The sequence below is a fragment of the Sciurus vulgaris genome (genome assembly GCF_902686455.1).
Source record: "Sciurus vulgaris genome assembly, chromosome: 12".
NCBI classification, from domain to species: domain Eukaryota; kingdom Metazoa; phylum Chordata; class Mammalia; order Rodentia; family Sciuridae; genus Sciurus; species Sciurus vulgaris.
Window position 1 is genome coordinate 57582641 of NC_136473.1, and position 6708 is coordinate 57589348.

The window sequence follows — 6708 nt, forward strand, 5'->3', positions numbered from 1 at the left end:
TCTAGCTAGACCAATTAGACAAACCAAAGAAATTAAAGGGATACGAATTGGAAAAGAACTCAAACTATCCCTGTTCGCTAATGACATAATTATATTTAGAGGAACCTGGAAATTCCACCAGAAAACTCTTAGAACTCATAAGTGAATTCAGTAAAGTAGCAGGTTACAAGATCAATGCTCATAAATCCAACGCATTTTTATACATAAGTGGTGAATCTTCAGAAAGAGAAATTAGGAAAACTACCCCATTCACAATAGCCTCGAAAAAAATAAAATACTTGGGAATCAATCTCACAAAAGAGGTGAAAGACCTCTACAATGAGAACTACAGAACACTAAAGAAAGAAATCAAAGAAAACCTTAGAAGATGGAAAGATCTTCCATGTTCTTGGATAGGAAGAATTAATATTGTCAAAATGACCATACTACCTAAAGTGCTATACGGATTCAATGCAATTCCAATTAAAATCCCAATGACGTACTTTACAGAAATAGAGCAAGCAATTATGAAATTCATCTGGAAGAATAAGAAACCCAGAATAGCTAAAGCAATCCTTAGCAGGAAGAGTGAAACAGGGGGTATTGCAATACCAGATCTTCAACTCTACTACAAAGCAATAGTAACAAAAACGGCATGGTATTGGTACCAAAATAGAAAGGTAGATCAATGGTACAAATAGAGGACACGGACACAAACCCAAATAAATACAATTTTCTCATACTAGACAAAGGTGCCAAAAATATGCAATGGAGAAAAGATAGCCTCTTCAACAAATGGTGCTGGGAAAACGGGAAAACTGGAAAACCATATGCAACAGAATGAAACTAAACCCATATCTCTCACCATGCACGAAACTAAACTCAAAATGGATTAAGGACCTCGGAATCAGACCAGAGACCCTGCAGATTATAGAAGAAAAAGTAGGTCCAGATCTTCAACATGTCGGCTTAGGACCAGACTTCCTTAACAGGACTCCCATAGCACAAGAAATAAAAGCAAGAATCAATAACTGGGATAGATTCAAACTAAAAAGCTTTCTCTCAGCAAAGGAAACTATCAGCAATGTGAAGAAAGAGCCTACAGAGTGGGAGAAAATCTTTGCCAATCATACTTCAGATAGAGCACTAATCTCCAGAATCTATAAAGAACTCAAAAAACTCTACTCCAAGAATACAAACAATCCAATCGACAAATGGGCTAAGGAAATGAATAGACACTTCACAGAAGAAGATCTACAAGCAATCAACAAACATATGGAAAAATGTTCAACATCTCTAGTAATAAGAGAAATGCAAATCAAAACCACCCTAAGATCCCATCTCACCCCAATTAGAATGGTGATTATCAAGAATACAAGCAACAACAGGTGTTGGCGAGGATGTGGGGAGAAAGGTACACTCATACATTGCTGGTGGGGCTGCAAATTAGTGCAGCCACTCTGGAAAGCAGTGTGGAGATTCCTTAGAAAACTTGGAATGGAACCATCATTTGACCCAGCTATCCCACTCCTTGGCCTATACCCAAAGGACTTAAAATCAGCATATTACAGAGATACAGCCACATCAATGTTCATAGCTGCTCAATTCACAATAGCCAGACTGTGGAACCAACCTAGATGCCCTTCAATTGATGAGTGGATAAAGAAACTGTGGTGTATATATATATATATATATATATATATATATATATATATATATACACACACACACACACACACACACACACAATGGAATATTACTCAGCCATAAAGAATGATAAAAATTATGGCATTTGCAGGCAAATGGATGAAATTGGAGAATATCATGCTAAGTGAGATAAGCCAGTCTCAAAAAACTAAAGGGTGAATGATCTCACTGATAAGTGGATGATGACACATAAGGGGGGGTGGGAGGGGTTAGTGTTAGGGTTAGAGTTAGGGTTAGGGAGGGGGGCAAGAATGGAGGAAGGAAGGGCTGTATGGAGGGAAAAGAGGGGTGGGAGGGGTGGGGGGAAGGGAAAAAATAACAGAATGAATCAAACAACACTACTCTATGTAAATTTATGATTACACAAATGATATGCCTTTATGCCATGTACAAATAGAGAAACAACATGTATTCCATTTGTTTACAATAAAAAAAAAAAAAACAGCCAAGTGATGAACGAAGTCATGCCAAGTTCTTCTCAAAGTATTATGACAGAGAACCATGCAGCTCCCCTCCCTAATCAAGTCACCAAATAGGACTTACCTGTCTTAAAAGGCAATTGGGGTTATGAACAGAAAAATGATGTATCATGTGCAAGATCATTTTCTGTAACCTAAATGACTTTGGGGTTCAGAGGTCACTCCAAGGACAGCTATTCCATTCACCAAGGATGAAGTTTGGGAGGACTCTGCTCCCACTGTGTGAAGAATCAACCCAAGGCACAAGGAATGCAAGGGTGAGCAGAGGGCTGCAGTGTGGCAAGAGAAATGACTTCTGCTCCCAGCTTACCCACCTGGAAGAAGTGAAAACACTACATTATCCTGTTACAGGGATTTTTCCCTCCTAACTTCCTCTATCCTTGAAATCCTGTTCCTTTTATTTTCTGGTATATTGACCTCAGAGTTCATCCTCTACTTGATGCTTCTTATCGAGGTATTTTCTTAAACAAATACAGCTCTCTTTCTAAGAATTCTGGGAAAACTGCTAAGACAAGCATGTTGGGGGTGGTAAACACTGGAGGGGCAGATTCAGTGTTGGCGGAAGAGAGGAGAGGAGATGTAAGTTTGAGATACTGATGTGGAAGAACTATCAAGTGAGCAGAGACATCTGGAATAGAAATACATTATTTGGAAATTAGATTGGGGTTGCATTTGACTGCATGTTTTAGAAATCCAACTACCGTAGTTTGATCAGATAGGAGTTTGTTTTTATAACATAAGAAGTCTGTGGGTAGCTGGGGCAGCTACTCAAGGAAGTCATCAAGACCCCAGCCTCTGTGGGAATTCTGTACCACATGTGCTTTGCTTGTGGCATCTATCCTCATGGTCCAAAAGGGGTGGCTGTGACCTCTCAAAGCAGCACATCTGTGTACCACACAAGGAGAAAAGAGTATGGTGAAAGGCAGATTACCACTGGGCGCACCCCACTCCCTGCTTTTAAATCAGGAAAGTAGCTTTTCTAGAAGAGCACCCATTAGACTTCTGATATCCCTCAATAGTCAGAGACAAGTCATATCTTCAGAGAGCCTAGGAGATAAGTAATATCACTTGCATATATGGCCAACCTGGGAACAGAGGGCTGTTAGTAAGGAGGGATAGAAATCGGGAAAGACACGTGGAAGTGATGTGCATGTTTAGGATCTCACTGGAGGACATGGAGGACAGAAGAGGAATCCGACATCGTTTCCTGAAAAAAATCTCCCACATGCAGGGAAAAGGCAGAGTTGGAAAAGAATCAAGAAAGGAATAGGAAGAAGGAGGAGCTGGAGGGAGCTCCCAAAAAAAAGGGGGGGTTAGTAAGGAGATTTCAGAAGGATTGCTGCAAAGGCAGGAAAGGGACTACTGGTATAGGAGAAACCTGCGATCTCGAGATCCAGGCTCAAGGGCCAGGCAGTCTTTCTTTTATAGGGGAGTAGAGAAGGCTAGAAAACGGGGCAGTGGCATGGAAGGGTGGAGAGACTGGATAGCAATCACAACTCGGGAGGGGTGAGCTTCCCTGTTCTGCATCCCTCTGTCCAATCAGAGCAGCAGGATAGTGCTGAGGAGGGGAGAAGCCAGTACTTGGGCTAAACTACAGCTATGCTGGGCTCCACTCCAGTTCTCCCGTTTTATCCAGTGTATGTGTACCCCGAGTCCTACAGTTGCACACTATTGTAACTGTGTAGCTTTATACCATCATAGGAGATCTGGTATTGATTTTAGATTTACCTATCCTCCACCAACAGGATCCCAGAAATAGGCACTCCCAGGAGAGCTCCATCTTCTCCTATTATGAAGTTCCTCTGCTTCACTTACTTGGTGAGGCACTAACCTGGGGAGCGAGCAAGCACCAGGAGAGTAGAACAGACAGCCTGGGAGTCCATCCACCTCTGTATGGGAGCTTGGCATGTGTCTGAAGAGTTCTGCAGACCAGGGGGAAAGGACACAGTGCTGGAAAACTGGTTACAGTTTTAGGAAAAAAAAAATCATCTCCCTGCTAAATACAACCATTAAACATATGCTTCGGGTGAATTAAAAGATGTATTACGAAAATTAAAATGTATGCTTTTAGAAAATCTTTAGGGTAGAGAAGGACCTCTTAAAGTAGATTCAAAGGCATAAAAGTCACAAAGGCAAAATCCTGGTACATTTGAACAATACCTTGTAAAATCACTGTGGCATGGCAAAGGACTCCTAAAGGAGGGTAGAAGAAGGGCAGCCATGGTCTAAAGATATTTGCAATGCATGTATACAGTCAGGCTTCAAGATGGAAACCCTTCTGAGATATGAACAGTCAGAAGATTTTTTCATTGTGCAAACACCATAGAGTGTACTTACACAAACTCAGATGCTATGATGTATACAGTTTTACAATAAGGGGATTGTCACCATACACACAGTTCGTTGTTGACTGAAATGTTATAATGCAGTACATGACTGTAATTAACCAAAGATCAGGACCTCTTCAGAATATGTATTTTAAGAGATGTAAATATCAGTAAGACAAACAATCCGAATGAAAAATGTGCAACGTATATATGAACATGCAAATAACAGACAAGGAAACCTGTTTAACCAACACACAAATGAAAAGGTGCTTAACCTCACTGCAAACTAAACCCTAGAGATGACATTCACGCAGTGGGCCAAAATGAAAGATCTGATAATAACAAGTATTGACAGAACTTTGGGGAAAGGGGACTCTTAAGATTGCTGATAGGAATGTAAACAGACCCAAGTGCACAGGAAAAACTGAAATATCCAGGCAAATAGGGGACTTCGGTACTCCTACAAATTCACAAAATGTGATGGGGTTGCTCACTATAGTAAAATTATAATACAGAAATAGTGCAAAAATCCTAAATACCCATCAGTAGCATCATGGATAAACAGTGGAATATCACACAATGATATTGCTATGTAAGAGTTAAAATATCTGAACCAGAACTACATCTATATACCTGTCTCGGGAATACTTAAAAAATTGTCAGGGCTAGGGATGTAGCTCAGTGGTAGAGTGTTTGCCGTGTAGGAGTGTTTTAGTCATTTTTTTTTGCTGCTGTGATCAAAAGACCCAACATGAACAATCAGAGGAGGAAAAGCTTATTTGGGGGCTCATGATTTCAGAGGTCTCAGTTCATAGAAGGCCAGTTCCATTCCTCAGGGCTCAAGGTGAGGCAGAACATCACGGAAGAAGGTTACGGTAGGAGATCCAAGATGGCGGACTAGAGGGAGGCTGTGTTCCTTGTCACTCCGTAACTCGTGTTTCAAGCAGAGGAAATCTGTTTCTCTGTGAGGCAGTCTTTGCTTCTTATTGATCCCCTGCTGTTTACCCCTTTTGTCCACCTTGATCACTCGCAGTCTGCCAGCATATTGACTACTTTTTGAGTGCAGATTGCTCACTGAATGCCATCTATCATCCACCACTATCTGCTTGTTTGCCTGCCTCTTTCCTGCCCATCGCCTTTCACCTACCTATCACCCATCTACCAGTAGCCTGCAGACTGCCAGCAGATTGCCAGCTGCCTCCTGTTGCCTGGAAGTCCACTGTCACAGTACTGCACAGGTATGGTTACATGTGGCTGCCGCCATTTTGAGACAACAGCCAGGACCTGTAGTAGCCCTGGCCAGACTGACTGAGCCCCGCCTCCAGGATCCCTCAAACAGACCTCCCACACCCTGCCTCCAGGACCCCCAGCCCGACCACGCCCACACCCCGAGCTGTAGCTCCCCATTTGCCAGCATATTTGGAAGCCAGTGTGGCCATCTTGGATTATCCTGGAAATGGAAGCTGCCATCTGTAGGTGGGGCAAATCCCATCCTGAGACACTTGCTGGAGACTGGAAGCTTATTGTCAGGTACCTCTCATGCATCAGACTACTGAAGACTGGGAGGTTTGAGTAGTATATGACTGTTATAGTGTAGATTTTTGTTCCTCCTTTTTGAAAATTTTTGTTTTTCTTTATTTTTCTTGCTCTATTTTCCTTTTGTTTATGTTTCCTCAGTCTCCTTCTCCCTTTTCTCATGCTACCAACCAACCTCTTTTGATTATGATTTCACTCTATGATCTGGAACTTCTATATACTCTTTTCTTATCCCATTAACAGTTACATGCTACACCCCTCCCCATCCTCTTTGTCCTCCATTAGAAACTGCAGACCTTATTGCAAATCTATTTGTTATACTGTAGATAAAAATTGAACTCATCCTCTTTGTTTATTATGACAATATTGTTAACATCGTCAGAGGGGCTATTTGGTTTAGGGCTGCATATTTTCTGTACTGGGTGCTGCTAATACTGATCTCCCCCTTAAAGAAGAGGTTTTGGAAACCTGTAGGGTCACTATAAGTCTGTAAGGGGGAAACTGCAATACCCCAGATCTACGCTACTAGAGGAAGAAACGTGAACAACATGAAAAAACAAGGGAAGAAAATGTTCCAAACAAACCTAGATTCTACATTAATAGAATCCAGAGACAGCGTGGTAGAATATAGGTCAAAAAAGGAGTTCAGAATATACATAATTAAAATGATTCGTGAAGCA